We start from the raw sequence: 19,667 nt of genomic DNA, 5'->3' as shown, positions 1-19,667 counted from the left end.
TCTAAATCTGTTTTGGGTAAATTAGGTATATAGAATTTATTTTTTTTAATCCCCCTTAAAATCACATGTAGTTCTGAAGTGATAAAATCCTCTGTTTTCCTTTTCATTGATCCTGGAAGCCCCCAGAGACACTGCCCTCCCAGTACTCCCAGTGACCGACACGCTGCCGTGAAATGCCCCAGGAACCCACAGGTTCATCCCACGTAGCTTCCAGGCGCTGGCCCCACTTCAGCCAAGTCTTTGCCTCTGGTCTGGGGGGGCTTGTTACAGATGCACAGCTCTGGAAGTTCCTCCATCAGTTCGGGATGTTGCAGTTCATTTTGTGATGAGGAGATCAAAACAATTACATGACTCCTGATAACCCTCATTGACTATCTATTGAAAAAATCAGATTCTAAATAAATTACTATTGTACTTTTAAAGCTGTGCATGACATGTCCTACTTACTGGGTGACCTAGATAATTTCCATAAATTAACCTCTTTTACCTTCCATTTCCTCTGCCATCCTGCTGTTACCTTCCCACAACTGCTCCATCACCACGTAACTCATCTGGTGGATGGAGAAGACAGTGATGCTGCGCTGAGTCTTAAAGTGACATTAAGAACTTACCTGCCTAAGTGTTCATTTGCATCTTGCTCACTAGACTTGTCATATAGCTGGGGAGATAATATATTATGAGATGTGTACTGAATTAGCTGTCAATTGTAGTGAAGCTCTCCCTTAACTATGTGAGGAGAAAGCTCTTGAATGAGCCTCAATCTTGCCTTTTTTTTCAGCTGAGATGTTTCATTTTAGTCACCCAACCCCAGCCAATTTTATTAAGTCTGCTGTCAGCTGTGACCCCTGCTGAGGACTGGCAGGGCTGAAATAGTTATGCTGCCGGATGTCATTTACGGCAGCTACAGTTCCCACTCCTGCTTCGGCACCGGCGGCTCAGTTCCTGCAGCAGCATCCACTGCGGTTGTAGGATGGGGCAGAACGAAAAGGCTCGGGGTAAGAAGCCACGTTGCATTCTCCAGCGCTCTGTGCTAGTTGAACCACCACGAGAGGCTACGGGCGGGTGGGCACGGTCTTTCATTGGGAAGGTTTGAAGAGTACGTGCTGCCTTGTGGGAGCAGCCGGAAAGAAGGGAGAAAACCGCAGCGCGTTGGGGAGGCTGAGCTGGCGTCGCACCGCCAGCCTCGTCTGGGCAACGAGTCGGTGCTCGTGCCACACGGGGAGTCAGTACTTCTCCCACACCCACGGCAGCGTCACCCTCACTGGTGTTCCCAGTGACTGGCTTTTTTAGGGAATTCCTCCGCTGTGCTTGATGAGCAAAAAGAGCAAGTCCTGTTGTCTTCCCCGCGCACGACTGGAAACCGCGCTGCTGCTGCTGCTGGTGTAGGGCAGAGCCCTGACACAAAACTCCACCTGCCCAGTTTGCAGCAAATTGCTTTGCTGGGGTGCCTGTGGAGCTGGCTTGAGCCATCATTTTTACGGCAGCAGAAATGCTTTAGGTATAGCTAATCCTGTACAGACCTGATTTCCATGATTCTGTGATCAAAGCCAAGGTTAAGGGACCAGGAGAGCACGCTGTCCTTTTAAACACCAAATTTGTATTCTATCCATATCAGGTTCTTTAGATGGAAGGAAGCAACACTTTCAAAATTTGGTTCACGTTAATGATTGCAACTTAACTACCATCACTCTAATTAAAATAGATATCCTCAAAGCTCAGTGAGGGGAGAGCTGCTCCATCCTCTCTTTTTTTAATGCACATGTGCAGAAGTCACTGCCTCCCTGAGTCGCCTGCCTGGTAAGAGTGATGTTGAACTTGGTACGTGATGTGCCTTAGCTACATGGGATGCCTTCCCACCCTGCAAGGAAGAGTAATGTAAAAGGAGAGAAGATAGACCTAAAACTTAGATGATCCAATTGTAGCTGCCTGAGATCACGGCATATTATATTCTTTACACGCCAAAGAAAGTTTAAATCCTGGAAGAGTGATACTTTATCGTCAAGGTAACCAGAATAGGTTCACCAACAATTTACGTGGCTCTTAAGTCTATTTACATGCTTGTTTACTTGGCTTTTCTCTAAAAGGAAAAAAGTAGTTACCTTAGCAACTGCCTCATCACATGGTGCTGAGGCTTCTTCTGCTATCAAGTATCTTCTGCAAGGAGCTCACCCAGCGGAGTCTGGGATAGTCTGGTTTGCGCTGTGTTTGCTTTAAGGGCTCAGCAGCGCATCCCAGACGAGCAGTGGGACGCGCTCCTTGGCTTTGGGGGAACTGTGCGAGGACAATGCCAAGGCAGAGCTGGGGAGCAGTGCGAGCCGGGAGGTGATCGGGACGTGGCCGCGCTGTTTTGGAAGGGAGTAGAGGTTAGTTCTCTGTGCCACAGACTGTGTGTTGGCCCATTTTATTTACCAGATACTGCCATCAGGGATCAGTGCTCCAGTAGTCAACCCACCTCTCCCTTGAGACCCTGTCTTCCTTGGCAGAAAACGCTTAAAACAAAAAATACGAGTCCTAGGAGGGTGGGATGGAGATACATACTGGGGGAAGGCGTCATTGGGCTCTGCATGTCAATTATGAGTGCAAGACTCTGCTGCTTCTGCCCTCTAATCTGTTTCTGGAGCTTTGTACTTAATCAGCTTCTGCTCTGATGGGCAACACATGCAGGAAAGCAGGGGTAAAGGAGATGCCGGTCATACTTCTTCCTTCCTTGCCTGCCTTTCCACAGGCAATTTTGACCTGAACTCTGAGTGAGCATACTGCTGTCTGGGCAAACTCCCAAAAGTTCAGCAAACTAAGTCACCAACCGAGGCTGTGTTTGTGTCTTTGTTTTAACGGTGTTTATGAGAGAGCTGCTTCATCAAATCCTCTCATTTTATTTGGTTTCCTTGCGCATTTTATTTTAATTTGATAACTGCATAGAGACTTCAGACTGAATGCAAGGAAACTCTTATTCTAGAAAATAATTCAATTTCCTTGAATGATCAGGGCCAGATTTTTTAGGATATTTACACATCTTGAGATGAAATCCCAGTAGGATTTTCAAAAGAACCTCAGCAGATTAAAGCCTTGATTCCTTTTTAACCTGCTTAAACACTTGTAAAAATGCTGTTAAAACTCTACCTGCACCTCAACCACCCTAAACGCCTTTGAAAATTTAGCCCTTTTTTCTATCTGCATTCCCCCAACTACCTTTGTCTTCCATTTCTCAATTCCATTTCCACCTCTTTTTCCAAAATCCTATGATATCCATCCCCACTCTTGCTGTGCTCTTTAGAGTTTTTTAATAATGTGACTTGCATTATTTTCATCTCTTTTAACCTTTTATTCATTATATTACTGCTCTATGCTAATCTAATTTAGCTTGCACTTTCTTTGTAGAACAAACCTAACACACTGTTATAAGCCCGGTTACTAGAAAACAGGTTTATAGCAGTATGCATATTGCAATATTGCAACAACTGTACCCGTGAATAATAACGATAATAATTGCTTTATACAGCTTTTTAGCACAGAGATATTTCGCTCCCCTTGAATCCTCAGGGCCTGAGTCTGAGGCAGCCTAATGGCCTGACTTCTACAGCCAAAGACTTTTAGACCTGGAGTTTCCAAACCATTTTCAGCCTCCCTCCGGAGAGCAGCAGGTATCCTTTACTTCTGGGGAAAGCCTCCCGCCCAGCCTGGCACCGTCGCGACCCACCGTGTCACCGCGCTCAGCCGCTCCATCAATTCCCCTTGCCACCGACAGAGCTGCGGGGAGAGGAGCTCGCTCCAGCAGTGCCGCCGTGCAGGCAGCGAACGGGCTGACATGCAGCATCCCCTTTGCAGATAAATATCGATTAGACAGCTGAGGAGTTGGGTGTCCTGAATAGAGAACTCCAGCAAATTTGCTGACTCCTCCACGTTTTGGGGTTAACGGATTATTCTGTGTTGGCCTAATCTGTCCAGCAATGCTAAAATCAATATTAAACTTGGCCTGTCACTGTATCTTCCTCCTGCTGTGAGCACGTTCTCCAGACCACACTAGCGCTTGGAAAGTGCTCAGATTCGTGGCGCAGCTCTCGCCTCGGATCTGGCACTGGCATCTGGTGTCTTTCCACAAGGAAACACCCGGAGCTGGAGGGACATGTGCAGAGCATCCTGTGCCTCCTACCCTCCTCGTCATGTTCTTCATCCAAGGCAGCTCATTCATCGAAGCAGAGAGCAGCCTAATCCCAGCACAGACTGAAATCTTTTGGAAATGATCCCCACAAAATAAAACAGCCACCAGCACTGCTTGCAAGAGTAAAACACTGGAGACAGCAGCATTTTTTTTCCTGACATCATGTAGCAGGTTCTCTCCTGTTTTGTGCTGCCTCCAACATGGGAGTGGGTGTATGTACTTATTTACACGCTAATGACAACCAATAATAAATACCATTTCCCACTCAAAAACTTCAAAGGCTTAGCCAAAGCGGGCCAGCTATTTAAAAACTTACTCCCACTTTTTAGGATGGCAGGGACGTGAAGCGAGTAGCCCCACAGCAGGTCCGTGGATTTGCTCCTGTGCCCTAACTCCTCAACTGCCCAGCCCCAGAGCCCCTCTCGCTCCTTTTCCACTCTTCGTAACATCTTACTGTAAAAAGGGTTTTCCCTGAGTTGTGTCCCACTCCCTAAGCATCGCGTGGCACTTTTTAGGGTATCCCTCAGGAACACTTGGCTGATCTCCAGTTGCTCGGTTGCCTTTTTTGCTTTGTTCGCACTTTCTCTTCTCTGAGTCATTTTTATTTGAAGTTTCTAAAGCTCTGATGAGCAAAATATAGCCATCTTGCCAAATTTTTCCCTTTGTAAGGTGTAGCTGGCAGTTTGGAACAAAACGACCCAGCAAGCTGCGTATTGGCTGGTGAGATGAGTGTAATTCAGTTTCCCCTTTTTAATAGTTTTCTCTGACCGCCTTTCCCCTCTTTAGGATCATTTTCCATGGAAGACACTATTTCTTATGGTCTTTTTGAAATGAATGTCATGGGCCTATTTATACAGTGCAACAGAAAATGCTTCTTCCACTGGAGACATGCACAACTGTCTAACCCACTTTCTCTGCACTACAAGGGTTTGAAACCTCTTCCCTCTGCTGTGGGGCTTCTCTTGGTTGAGAGCCATGTGCCAGCTATGCCTTGCAGACCTTGCCTTGCTGCACCCTGGAGCCAGCCCCATGGGCAACATCAGCTACGAGGTTCTCCCCCCTTCGTGCAGGCTGGTATGTTGTGCACAGTATGTTCCCTCTTCCCTCCTGTCTTTGGGCAGCCGTAACAATTGCAAAGTATCCTGTTTCCCCACCCTATCCTCACTGGATCAGTATTTGCCAGGGTTCCAGACTCAAAGGGTCATGGCCATGCAAGCTGCCTCTCACCCAAAATAGGGTGATACCACGTAACACAGACCCTTGCTTATGTACTGTCCTTCAGCCATGGCCTTTTATATTCTTATGGTGATCTCAAGCCAGTTAGTAACTGCAAACTCTCTCTCACACATGTATTTCCTTATGTGCTTTCCTTTCACTAAGGCTATAAAGAAAGCGCAAAGACTTCTATGTCTCGAAAAACCTGAAAAGTCATTATCCTTTCTCTAGTGCTGTGGAGGACTCTGGTGATCAGGTCTTCTGTGTTTCCTTGGTACCAAAACCAGCCCCTCCTTTAATACAGTCTTGGTTGTACCCTTAGTCTGGAGACACCTTCCTGCATGACTAACTCCCTTCACAAGTCACCTTCATCTCATCACTCCTTGCTATTTTCTGGCCAAATGGTGTGGCAGAGGAAGAGTGATCTGTGCTTCAAACAATGGCTCAGGAGACCAAGTTTCTGTTGCCAGCTGTTTCAATGCCCTGCGTGACCTTCACCAAGCCATTCAACTTGGCTCTGTCTCAGTTTCCCCATCTGTAAGGGGATATGAACATTTGCAGAGCACTTTGGATTGTTATTAATTCTTCATAGAGTATCTGAAATGTGGTGAACACTTTAAGATGCTATAAAAGTACAAAGTATTATTATTAAACTCAGGAGGAGGAAGTAGCTGGTCCATAAGGTGCTTCCTTCATCAATCCTTCAGAGGAAGGTCCTTATCTTTATGACCTAAACACAGAATTTTTATTCTGCCCTTGTAGAGGGTTAACGGGTATATTTTAAGTAAAGCTCTTCTGACCCAAGCTGGAGGAGTACCATCAAAATGAATGAAGCTGATGACATCTTAAATTTTTCTTATGCATCTCAGTCTAAAACAGAAAGCAGAATTGCTTTGCACGCAGCGCAATGGTTTCTAATCTGCAGCGGAAGGCTCTGCTGAAGTCACTTGCGATCGGCCCTTTCCTCTTACCCTCCAATAAACAGTAGACACAGGGTGACTATAATGGCTTGACAATAGTTGCACACCCTGGGGTTTTGCTGCTCTCATGAAAAAAAAAAAAATAGTCATGGACAAATGAATGTTGACAGTGGCCATACCAAACAATTCAAGAAAAAATTGCAGTTTTATACGTATTCCTGCTCCCTTTGTCAATACTTTAAAGATGGTTCTTATTTCAGAGCAGGTATTGATTGTGTATAGGTTAGGCCCCCGGTTCCATTTGTCATTTCTGATATTATAGCGTGTTATCGTTTAAAGCTGTAATGGGAGAGGTGGCTGAGCTTAAAGCAAGCTGGTTGTCTGAAGCTTTGATAAATGGCTAGATGGTCTTTGTTTCTGCAGCAGTGAGCAGTTGGCTGCTGTTTGCTTTACCTTTTATCCAAGAATAACTGTGTGATGGGTTCTGGAAGTGAACAGTATCATTTTGTCAGATGTGGTTCAGAACTAGCCGGGTGGTCCTAGCAAAGCAGCTGAGGGATTTTTAACACCCGACAGGATGTGAGCAAAGGCCCTGTATAAAACTGAAACAATTCTGGCTCCACATGGCTGCTTTGGTGGAAAAGTTCTCAGAGTTGTTTTTTAAGGTGAGAGGACAGGAAATGCTGGGGGGGGTGGGTGGGGAGGGATTGGTGCTTTTAAAAGCAATTCTATTCATATGGAAGGATCTTACGAGAAAGATCAGAAGACAATAGGTGGATTAGATTTCTTTGATGAACTAAGAAACTTGAAAATTTTTTGCAGATCTAAATGAAAGGTCTGCTTTTCAGATGCAGTGAACAGCCGCACCCCAGCCTCTGAAAATCAGGCCAGTACAATGTTTGTGCCTGGGAGTCCGCAGGATCGCGGAGAGAGGGAGGTACCACACTCTCTTTGCATTCTTTCCCCCTGCATCACTTACATTTCTCAAGGTTTTGGTATTGCTTTCATGAAATCGCATCTGTTTGTCGAACGCAGAACGCAGGGTTGCTTTGTGTGTCGGCTCCACTTCATTTGAATCACCAGGAGTCTGGAAATGGTAAGTGGTCCTTCTCCCAGTAACAGACACAGGTAATACTTTGGATTTGCAGAACCTCTTCTATCGAATTTTGGGTTCACAAAACTAAGATGACACCTGTGAATGTTCTGTGTCCTAATTCCTTTGAGTCAGGCACGTTCAATGTATATTGAGTTTAGCCCAGTGTCATACCATGGTCTGCCTCAAGCTGAGTTGAAGCTTGTCCCACACCAATGTTTATCATAGAATCACAGAATCCCAGACTGGTTTGGGTTGGAAGGAACTCCCAGCCCATCCAGTGCCACCCCTGCCATGGGCAGGGACACCCTCCACTAGCCCAGGTTGCCCAAAGCCCCATCCAACCTGGCCTTGAACACTGCCAGGGAGCGAGGGGCCGCCACAGCTTCTCTGGGCACCCTGTGCCAGGGCCTCAGCACCCTCACAGGGAAGGATTTCTGCCTCACATCCCATCTCCATCTCCCCTCCTGCAGCTTCAGGCCATTCCCCTTGGCCTGTCACTCCCTGCCCTTGTCACCAGCCCCTCTCCAGCTTTCCTGGAGCCCCTGCAGGGACTGGAAGGCCTTGATAAGGAGAAGATGTATGTAAATGTATAAATGTATTTATAAGCACATGTAGATGGAGGAATCAGTAATATACTGAAATTCTATCTCAAAAGGTTTGATAACTCAGCCGTAATAACTCCATACTCATTCACAGCCTGCTTGTATGAGGGGAGTCATTAGACCAGCTTTGGAGCACTCCTCTGCGTTGCTTCTGAATCAGTAGCAAGGTGTTTTAACAGGTTGGCTCTTGAGCCTTGGGGTGCCTACCCTTCGTTACCTTGATAATCTGCAAGTGAGAGTTCAGACTGCTTACTGTTCCTGCCTCTAGTAGGTTGAAATGGTAGCTCTTAATCCTATCACTGAAGTTGAATTGCCCGGACAAGTAGCAGCAGATGATTCTACCGGTTCTTTTGCAAAAATCACAAAAGGCTACTCAACAACCGAAGTAGCTCAGACTTCTGTGGAGCTCACAGCGTGATGGAAAGGGAGCTCTGCTTTTGTGTCTGTAGGAGGAAAGAACTTACCTTTCCTGGCATGGAAATAAAACCAAACAGAAAGGTTAGGAGTCAATTCTGCAATTCTTAGTCCTATAAGTAACACTAGGGTTCACCAAGTCCTTGGTTTTTGTGAGATTCCCGTTAGCTCTTAGCTTGTGATAAGCTGTATATACTGCTGAAAAAGTTGATGGCACACAAACGTGCATTTGTAGGACTGACAAGGTAACAAGGACAGCAAGCAAATAGAAAAGAAACCGATGAGATGTTGAGCCTATGCAGAAGATCCTGGGTCTCTGTAAAGTAAGAACCACGGTGAACCTCCCCCATCCCTCCCGTGCCTGGTGATTCAAGCCAAGTCCAGGCTTCTGTGGCTGCTTGAGAAGGTTTAGTCAACTCTTGCACCTCTCTTTGGTTGTGCCTCTCTGCTGTTGCTGGCTTTGCCTGGAGCTGCAGATGTAAAAGTATTGCGAGAGGGGTATTTCTGACAGTGCACCATCTCAGGAGACGTGGCTACCCATTTTCTCGCTCAAACTGAGGATCAGATAATAGAGGGTCACGGCGTTTGGGGTAACGCCTCACACCTCCTTGCTGTGCGTGTGCATTAAGGGTCACCTTGCACTCTTCACACAAACAGTCTGGTTGTGTCCCTGGCCAAAACATCCCTGTTCACCAAGCTGTGCCTCTCTGGGCCCCAAAGATGACTGAATTTCAATGAGGCTTTATTCTTCAAAATGAAAGGTGCTGTCTAACAGTAAAATATTATTCTATTAAATTCAGCCCATGGCAGATCCACTACTGAGGGCTATTGAGGCAAATAAGAGCAGGGTGATGGCAGTGTGTGGTCATAAAGTTGCAGTATTCAAAAATGTAGAAAAAGCAGGTTGTCAGATTTCAATAAAGCAGTGGAAATGAATAGATACATCTCAGAGCTGGTTGCTTCCTAGTGGGATGGAATTTGAATAATAATATCACACTTGAACCAACATCGGGCTGGATTAATGGCTAGCACAGGCAGAGCACTAGTATGGTGAAGCTGCGGCAGCAGCAGCACCACTGTAGGTGTTACTAATGATACAGAGCAATGCTTCTGCTTGTTTGCACACAGAATGAAAAAAATAGGGGAGGAGGAATCTGGGAATTATTGCTTTAAGCTGCAATTTTCAACAAAGAAATCTTGCCATTCCAAACTGTCTAGACCTTTAAAAATAAAAGATGTGCAGTATTTACAATGCTCTTCAGTATTCATGAGGCTTTGCTGCTTGTTGTAAGGCAAGATGAAAACAATACTCAGTAGATTTTCATAAGTGACACGCAACTGTAAGATTGATAGATGATGTGGATTTAATGTATGTGGAGTTCAGTGCCAACATAAAAGCTGTGATGTACCCAAACACTGGGTTTATTAAATCCCTGTTTCCTTAAATGATCATCCAAAGCCTTTCACCACTTTCTTCTACCAGAAAATAAAGAAAAGAAGGTAGGAAAAAAGAGAGGCGGGAGGGGGAAAAAACCCCAACCAAGGGATTCCCCTTAGTTTTGGTAGAGAATTACAATATCGGAACTGAAAGAGACAAATATTTAGACACTCTCTCTGCATAGAGATTAATGTGAGAGTCAGAAATACATGGAATCCACTTAAATTGATGTGATTTAGTTATGAATGGTTAAACATAAGTATTCTCTGTCAAATGCCAACACCTATTGTATTAACTCTTTCCTCTCCACAACCCTCCCGTAGAGCCTCCTAGATCTACCCAATTCTTCCTGGAGCCCGGGGGTCCTGCCCCACCTCTCTGTGCGCGGGGCCGGAATGCGGCACCAGCTCCCGGGGGGCTCGGTGAGTGCATCAGGGGTGCACGGCCGCCCTGGCCTCGGCCCCGCGGGCAGTCCCGCTCAAGGTGGGGGAGCAAGGGCGTACGTAGCAAACTGCCTCCTCGAAACACCCGCCCGGCGACCTGGGGACGGAGTTGCTGCCTTGCCCAGAGCCAGCCTTTGCTGTCACACCCTCCGGTCTCGTTGGGACCTGTAAGTCAGCTGCCGTAACCGTTGTCCTCAGGAGGCATCGCCCACGCACCTTTGCTGATTTGAGACAGCATTTCATCCTTAGTCTTAGACACCGAGTGGATTGTTTTCCCTTTCTTGCCAACTTCACCCATCAGGCTGCATTCTTATGAATTAGGACTGACTTACGCAGTGTCCCAAATCCTCTTGAAAACGATTTCTGAGTCGCTTCATTTCCGCTGTCTCTAGGGGTGCAACACACACACGCTCCTTGATAACAGCCGTGAGTAACATTTTCTGCCGTGCATTCGCAGCACTTTTTAACAAAGGTGTATTTGCTTCTTAGTGGAACATTTCACTTAGTTTCAGGGTCATTTCCTGTGACAGCTGAATGTCTGTCTTCTTTATCACCTCCAGATTTAGTGAAATGATATAATTAGTGTAGTTGTGCTCCTTAACCCAGCCAGCTGCGCTGGAAATCAGGCCGTTTCACCTCAGTCGGAAGGAGCAAACAGCGTGCAAACTGAAATCAGGCTTTCTGCTCTGGGCCAAATTTGCCTTTTTTAAAATAAAGAGTCGTATTACCATTACACTCACCCCTTGGCGTGACCCGTTTGCTCTGGACTGGTTGGCAGCACTGGGTCAGGTACTGATTTCCCGTGGTGCTCGGTGGTACTCAGAGCTGGCTGGTCTGTGCTGGGAGATGTGACCAGGAAACCTGGCCTGCGGCAGGGACTGAAGCTGGATGGAGCTGAACCCGGTTCCTATCAGCTCTTCTCCCCGTACTTCTGCACCAGCTATTTTTCAGGTACTCATCTGTTTCCAAACAAAAATTTAAATTTCAGTTCTTCTCCGCCCTACTTGTCTTCCTTCGAAAAAGAAAAAGGCTGATTTTCCCAGGGATAAGTTTGACAATTTTTTTCAGCAATATTTTCTGCTAATAAAGCTTTCTCATGAGTTACTGGCATTTTTTTTGTAACACAGAGGAAGAATTTAAACCAAAAATTGAGGGAGAGGGGACAGCAATGGAAGGGAAGGAGGTCAGTTCATATCCTCTTGTATTTATAAAGGAGTTAAAATAAGTGACTGTGTTTTCTCCCCTTTAGTTGCTGGAAAATATCTGAGGAAATTGTTTGTAATAGGAATGTTTATTGCAAAATAAATCTCAGCAAATGCATATGGAAAGTAAATGGCAAATCCAATCAATTCAATACGACAACACATTTGCTTTAGAAATTTGAAACCAAGGTATATATTCATGCAATCAAGGGCAAAGAAACTTCTGTGTACCTGGACCAAGTGAAGCTGCATCCAAATGCTGATGGCAAAGCAATACATTAAGAAACATTTGCAGAAAACATGTTGAGTTATGAATAATATGCTGAAGGAAACTTGTACATTGCACGTAAGGGGCTGAAAATCATCAAATAAATTTTATAATGCACCGCTTTGGTTTTCCTGCCTGCACAAGAGTGCTCAAACTTTGTAAAATCCTTAGATTTTCTACACGGATTAGACTGCATATGCACATAAAAATACTCATAATCACCTACAGAAAGTGGAAAAGGAGTAGAGAAAATGGATAGCTAAGACCCAGCAAAGAGAACAGGGAAGAAAGGGAAATAATATATGCAAATAAATGAAATTACGATTGTTGTGCCTTCTGAAATATGCCCGGTCGTGCCTTCTCAGCTGTCTCGTGGAGTGTTCCCTCTGGTAGAAGGTGCTTTCCTTTACCTACAAAAACCTGCTTAGTGTTGCTTGTCCTCTTTTGTTTTGTTTTTATAATTGAGTTTTTCCATGCGTGAAATCCCAATATTTTCTTTAAACCATGAGGATTAAAGGCTTGAGGTACTCAAAGAATTTTGACAAATTGGAAAGAGTCAAGAAAGGCACAAAACTTGGAAAAGTTGGGAGTTCATTCACCCCCGCGTTCAGCTGACACGAGCACATGAACTTGTCAAATCTGTGGCTTTCTTTTTAATTAAGCACAGTGGGGAAGCATTAACGTGCATTTCTAGACCTTCCTCCCTCTGCTCCTATTCGCGTACTCCTTCCTTTACCCCTCTTTTCTCTCCTCACCTGTTTATCATGAACGATCCTCCTGTCTCGGGCTGGCTGTGTTTTTGCACCGTGCTCATCTGCTCGCTTCCAGCTGGGCGCTGGCGTGCCTCCGCACTTGGAAAGCCACCCCGTTGGTGTATTCCTTCGTGGCATTTACAGACACAAACCAGGCGCGCTCCACAAGCGCTTTGCATGCACTGCTTTATCAGTCTGCCAGTCGTCCCTGCGCAGGAGGATGGGACTACCCAGTACTGGGAGAGACGGTGCTCTCAGCTCTCCCAAATAGCTCTTAGCCTCTCCCTTAACTTCTCTCCGTACAGCTGGCCCTTCGTTCAGAGTCTTGGAAGCTGATATTTGGGGTTTCCTCCCAGTTCTTGTGCAATATTAAATGTATCATCGCAGAAGTGCTCTGTGCCAGTTTTGAAAGGTAAAGGTGAGATCTGGACTTCTGGGGAGTCGATGGTGGAAGTGCCGCTGCTGTGTTGGCAGATGGTACAGGTCAAGCACCTCCGCTAGCCTTCATGGGAGCGTGCAAGAGCGGCACCTGGGACTAAGCAATGGTTTCCTCTGCCTGGCCTGTGGCTCGGGGGATTTGACTTTTCTTCTCACCTCTACCATAAATTTGGAAACATTAGATGGACGGACTTCCCTGACAGTTCTAGCACCTTTCTGTCACAGGCGTGTCATGATATACAAACCCGCGCCCCTTTCATAAACCTGCGAAGCCCAGATTTCCACGTGGCACTGGACGAGTCGCTGTGTGTGCCGGTGCCTCAGTTCTCCATCAGGCAGAGATGAGAGCGCATGCTTCGTTTGCCTCTGAAGATTGGCACCTCCACATAATACATCCAGCGCCTAAAACAACAAGGCGCTCACCCTGCCTGGGCATTCTGCTCTAACAATGATAAGACGAAATTAAGAACACGCACAAAAGAGGAAAGCTAGGTGCCAAATAACGAGGAGGTTAAGACCGGTGTTTATCGGGTTTACTTTCCCGTGCAGGGCTGTGGCAAGTGCACATCCGAGGGCTTTTCCCAGGGAGGGACCCTGTCATGGTTGTGACTTGAACTTTTATTTGTGATTTTCATGAGCCTTCCAGAGCGGTGCGTTCCCTACACTGAGGTGACTACTTTGAGTTCGCTTTTTTAATTAAGGTTCTGTATTGTAACTAGCCAATGTACATTATTGGGAGAATGAATGTCAATGCCAGTGCTTTTTCTTTCTCTCCTTTATCTTTGTCAATGATTCAAAGACATGATTTATGGTTAGTCTCCGTCTTTCAGGATCATCCATCAAGCGCTGGTTTCACTACAGGGCTCGAAGTTGTAAATCATGCAGAAAGGCTGTCACTCATCTCATTTAACCCTTTAAACACAGGGATGGAAGAGGAGGGCTGTTCTTTGCAGAGCTATAAGAAATAGCAATAAAATGGTCATAAAATTGATGATGTTAGACGAATCTATACAATTAAGTGTTCCTTGTAATGCAATAATTATTATGAGGGACAATTAAAAAAATAGGGCGTGACTCCACCCTCCACGTTCATTCTGAGAACCTAGAGGACTTCAGGGCTCCATAAAATATGTCACTTTTTTGTTTTCTCTTTTGAGCTCCTTTCAGATTTTTTAATGTCCATTACAGACGTGAAGAGCTGAGCTTCACTTTAGAATCAATCACGGGCTACTTCTGATCGTGACCTTGCAGTGACTAGAGGAGTGCAAAAGCCCATTAGCGGCTGCTATTTTCAGCTTTGTAAATTAACAGTTCTTTTTCTTTTCTCTCCTTTTCCCCACTCCACCCCTCCCCTTTTTCCTTTTTTTTTTTTTTCCCTTTCTTCCTTTTTTTGGACAGGAAGACAGCAAAAAATGAAACGTGTAAGTGGCATGGGAGCTTGCACACTTAGCCTTGTCTCACAGGCGTGAGGACCGGTGACAGCTTTGGCCAAGTGGCTGATTGCTTCTCCGTGTCCCCCCCCCGCCAGCCGGGGCCGCCGCTCCCAGGTCGCATTAAGCACTAACTTTTGAGACAATGCCTCCACCTGCTCCGAGCACAAAGCCAGGGAGTCTGGCATTAAATAATGAGGTGTCTTTCTTTTTTATCTTGCTATTTTATTTATTTATTTTTGGTTCAAAGTGTCGGAACTTGGTAATGGAGGGTTATTAATGAAAAATATATGTTTGGGGTCTATTTGTTTAGATTCTGCAGTGACTTGATGGCAATTTTAGCCCTGAATTATGTATGGCTCTGTTTTGCCTAGGCAAGCTGATACAAACAACAAATATAGTTAGAAAAAGATATATCAGTAAATAAACTGAAAGGTTGTAAAATATGAATGTTTATCATCCAGACGGTGCCGCTTCTCTTCTTTTTTACATGAACTCTACTTGAGATGGTATTTAGGAGCTTGGGACTTCTTCTTTTCCAGCAATCTCTGCAGCATGTCACAGAAACAAATGACACCAGAGGGAACCTTGTCTTACACTGTGTTCTTTTGCATGAACCTCAGTCTTCTTAAGGTACTCATAATTTAAATTTATATCTTGATTTACTGGAAGATAAGATCCTACCCTTCTTCCCTTACACACCCGTGCTCCTTTTCACCTTTCCGTTTCAGAATTTAGCATCTGCTCACCTGGCTCCAGGTGAAGGAGAAGTGCGGAGCCCAGAGGACGGGCGTGCTCTGGATGGGTGCTGGTTGATGGTGCTGAGGGCGGGCAGAGTGCCCCACCGGTGGGGCATAACAAGCTGCAGCCTTCCCCTTCCCCTTCCCCTTCCCTGCCTCAGCCCTCTGCCTACGGAGCTAATTCCTGCTCTAAAGAGGAACACCTGCCACTGCTTTGTGAGCCTTGGCAACCATCTGAATTTGTAAACAGGTCCTTTCCTGCGTCTTACACGCTGTTCGGGTTGTGAACTGAAAGTAACTTTGGGGGAACAAAGGACAGATTTTTAATTGTCTGATGGGATTAAGAGAAACTTTTAATCCTCCATCTAGGAGATAAATTCTATTTTTTAAAATATCATCCAGTGCAAGCGTCATGATAAATTAGCACTTGTTTTATTCTGGACTAAAGTCTTATCCCACAGGGATCTCCAAGAATTTCTGCTGCTAAAATATAGCATAGAGGAAATTATAATTTTAGCATCTCTCTGCAGTCTTAATTAAGACTGTTCTTCTGATATAAAGCTGTGGTGTCTAATTACCAGAAAGCTGTCAGAAAGTAACTCTCAAAAAACCTGTGTCAAAAAAGAGTTGGAAAGACTAGAAATATTTATTCAGTTACAAATTTATGGTGCTAGTAGATTTTTTTTAAATCTAGCAGTCAACATTACTAGAAATCCCTCTCTCAGTATCCCACCTCACAAGATAAATTCTAGTTCCAGCTCCTCTTCACCAAACACTTGCTTTTTGTCCAGACAGCATTTGGTAGGTTTGTTTAAACAAATAAGGCAATGTTTCCTACCAGTTTTTATCATCTCGCACTTTCACAAAGTACTTGAAGTTTTCGATGTCAGTGTATTCCACATCTCAAAGCCAAATTCTGGCACAAACGACCGTCCATTTTTACCTTCAGATGCACATGGAAACTCTGCAAAACTATTAGTTAACCTGCAGCGGAGTCAGGAATTCACTTTGAGACTCAGTCCTAGTTCCTGGGTTTTTCCCACTCAGCATGTGCCATCGCCACAAAAAGACTTGTCTTTAAGACAAAATCTGCTCTTTTGTTTGCCCAGAAGTCAGCAGTGCCTGTGCTTGCTCCTTACCCCTCTGACTTGGAAAGCTCATGAACCTCAGCCGGGTTTTGATGACCATCTCCTGAGCCACGAGACCATGACTGCGCCGAGGGGTTTGATTTTGTTACCAGCTTATTTTATAGCTCTACCTGCTGAAAGTCCCTTTTCTGAGATTTGCATAAGGTAGAAAAAAAGGAGAGGTAATATGATGAATGCTGACAGGTACATTTGCTACAATTGATTAAACACTTTTGCCATCCTTACGATTTTCTTTCACCCGCCTCGTATCTTGCCAGAAAGAGAGGTGTGAGTGACTTTGTCACTGACATTAAACAGTTGTATGTACTTCTAGCTGCAAAATGCTATCCCCAGAGTTTGTTTACTCGATCTGTATTTCCAATCAGTGCAGAAGGTTTACTAAAGCAGTTCATTACTGATTTATTTATGATGTATTTAGATAGCAAATATGGTTCTGTCAGCAGTTGCTGGCTAAACAGTGTTGACAGACATTAATAGCATATGGTATAGGAATGGAATTATGATCTTTAAGAGTCTTTGTGTCTCAACATACATTTACAGTTTGCATTTTTCCTAGGTAGAGAGACAGAGACCTTCCAAACAAGAAAACAGTGTTTCTTTTTCTTTTTGTAACCTTTGGGGTTTGTTGGTGGTGACATTAAAATCTTCTGTGCCTGTTTAGCTGTTCAATTTAATGGAAGACAAATTCTCCCAAAGGTTTAATTTACTCTCACAAACTGAAATCACTGCATTCTCACCATGGGAAATGGCCTTAATTTTCCCAGCCTTCAGTATACATCAAGCATATAATTCATTTCTGCCCCCTCAATACTTCCCTCATTAGAAAACAAAGTTTTTGATATTTAAATGTTACATAGTTTAAGTTGAGAAACAGATCTTCTCAGCCCGGTAAAGTGCATTTGCAGGCATGATTGCTTCCCTCTGACAGCAACAGGGTGGAACAGAAAAACGCTTGAATTTTTGACCTTTAATTGTCTGCTTCCTCTAACACCAGCGTTTTTACCAGTGTCAAGGAGAAAACGCAAAAAATGCGGCTGCTCATAGAGGAAGGAAGAACCAAAGCGGTGAAACCACTTTGTGGCAGTTGATACTGGTTGGGGAGACTAAACTGTGCTGGGAAAGGACTAGGGAGGAAGATGGATTTCGTATGAGAGGTTGCCTCTCAATCACATGAGGACAAACAAGTCGGGAAATAATATGGGAAATCAGCTCATCCTTCTTTTTAGATTAATGATAACGGAGGAAGTGAAGTGGAAATACACTGTTTAATTTCCAAAGTAATGGGCAATATTTTGCTTTCCATAAAATGGAATTAATCCAAAAAAATTCTTTGCTGGAATTAGGATCCGCTGGCCTCAGAGCTGTGCTTCAGAGCCCCTGCTAACAAATACCTGAAGTTATCATAGAATCATAGAATCTGAAGGTTGGAAAAGACCTCTAAGATCATCAAGTCCAACCGTCAACCCACCACCACCATGCCTACTAAACCATGTCCCAAAGTGCCACGTCTGCAGGTAAAAGAAGAGGAAGAAGGGATCTTCTGACGAAATGCTCAGGTCGTACAGAATGCCACCAGCGAGCCTAGGTGCGCTATTCGCCAGGAGTGTGAGGGCTTTTGAGTAACAGCTACATGAATGATTTTTTTTTTTAAATTATTGCTATTTTTGATACATTGTTAGAGAGTTTAGGATGTAGACACTGCCTGCTTCCACTGCTATTGGCAGCAAAAAATGAATATATACATATATATATATATATACCCACCAGACAAAAAGAAACAGCGCTAGCAACAAGAGGTTCTGTACAGAGAGTGCCAAGAAAAATAAAACATTGAGCCAAATCTTCCTCTCCTAAATCCACGTGCTTCAAAAGAATTACACCAGTCAGAAATTTAGCCTAATGTACATGGAAAAGTTAATATGCCATCAACATCTGAAAAATGGTTAGAAATGAAGCCCAGGTATGGGCAAAGCACGCTACAGGTTGGAGCCAGGCTTATCTCACCAATGGATGTGACTGGACAGACCCCAAGAGCTGCTGGAATGAGCGGACTCTGCAGGTAACCGCTTGGTTACCTCTCTGCATCTTGCGGGCTTGCTACTCCTGCGGTCTCGTAGCTCACCTAGACAGTGGCCACAGTGACGTCCGACAGCACGTGGCATGTGGCACATGCCAGCTGGGGCCTCCGAGTGGGTCGCTGGAGGATGTGTCTGTTTGGGCAAATACTTTGGGGAAGGGCTGTTGGTGTGGAATGCTGCTGCCTTGTCTGGGAGCGGTGATGCTGCCCACTGGGTCACGCTTACGGACCAGAGACGTTGAACAGTGAGTGAGTTGCCAAGAGATCTAGCTTGTTTAAAGTTAATTTTTCTGAGGCAGCACCACAGACGGCCAGTTTTGCTGGTTCTTTTCCCAGTGAGTGTTTAAAGACTCTTGTTTGTAAGGGGCAGAGTATTAAACCATAGTTAAAAGCAAATTCAGTCTCTCTGAATCTTTTTCTCCCTTTGTTTGTACAACAGATTTCCAGTCAGTATAAGGGAACTGACTGCACAGAAGGAGCGATGAACTGACAGTACGATACATGTTGAAAATTCAAAAATTCGAATACAGACTAGTTAAATTCCAGCTGTGCGTTGGTGGATACGTACAGTAATTAGCCCATGTAGACAAGGCAGACTGGTAGACGTTCAAGACAAACCTTGTGCAGGTACTAGCTAGATCTGTGACGTCCTTTGCCTTCATTTAAATTTTAGCATAAATTGATAAACACATCAAAAATTCATTTTTTAAGGAGTTACTCCTGGTAGAAAGAGAATCAGCCAGAAATACTTTAAAAGAGAAGTATTGTTTGGATTTCAATCTAGTGGATAAACTGAAAGTGTTTAGACAGTCTATAATGAAGTGTTGTTGGCCTCTGGTCTGTAATAAATGCTTCAGTTTTATAGCTCCAAATCAGCTTTACCCATAAAATCTCAAAGGACTTTCTCTACTTAGCAAATCAACTAGGACTTAGTGTCCATAACCAGTGTATCCTCATGTATTATCAAAAAAGCTCTGCAGATCTAAGCTTATACAACTCCCACTGATATAAAAAAAACTTTTTGGAAGTTTTACCTTCACATTGTCAGTAGTTAGTCCAAAATCTGTGTTAGATAAGGCCCAAAAGATTTTTTTTGTCGTGAATAATTGGATTATTGATAGCAAAAAGATTTTACCGGCATGAAGTCCAATCCTCAATAGAATTATTTGGTGAGTTTCTGTTCAAGCAGTAGTCAGGTTAATGTGCGAGTCATTCCTTTTATTAAAAAGTTCTTGTTCAACATTTCTTCATTTTTACTATCCTTGTGCACTTACCACTCTTTACTCCTATATGATTTCAGTCATTGCTTCAGGGGTCTTAATCAA

At 44.4% G+C, this 19,667-nt stretch overlaps 1 protein-coding gene across 6 annotated transcripts in view; it reads left to right on the top strand.

Moving 5' to 3' along the window:
- The window catches only part of TSHZ2 (teashirt zinc finger homeobox 2), a 225,389-nt gene that overhangs the window by 106,247 nt on the left and 99,475 nt on the right, over positions 1-19,667 (top strand). The gene's annotated exons all lie outside the window — the stretch shown is intronic.

The sequence above is a fragment of the Balearica regulorum genome, chromosome 16, assembly GCF_011004875.1.
Source record: "Balearica regulorum gibbericeps isolate bBalReg1 chromosome 16, bBalReg1.pri, whole genome shotgun sequence".
NCBI classification, from domain to species: Eukaryota; Metazoa; Chordata; class Aves; order Gruiformes; family Gruidae; genus Balearica; species Balearica regulorum.
This window is presented reverse-complemented; position numbering and strand designations above follow the sequence as displayed.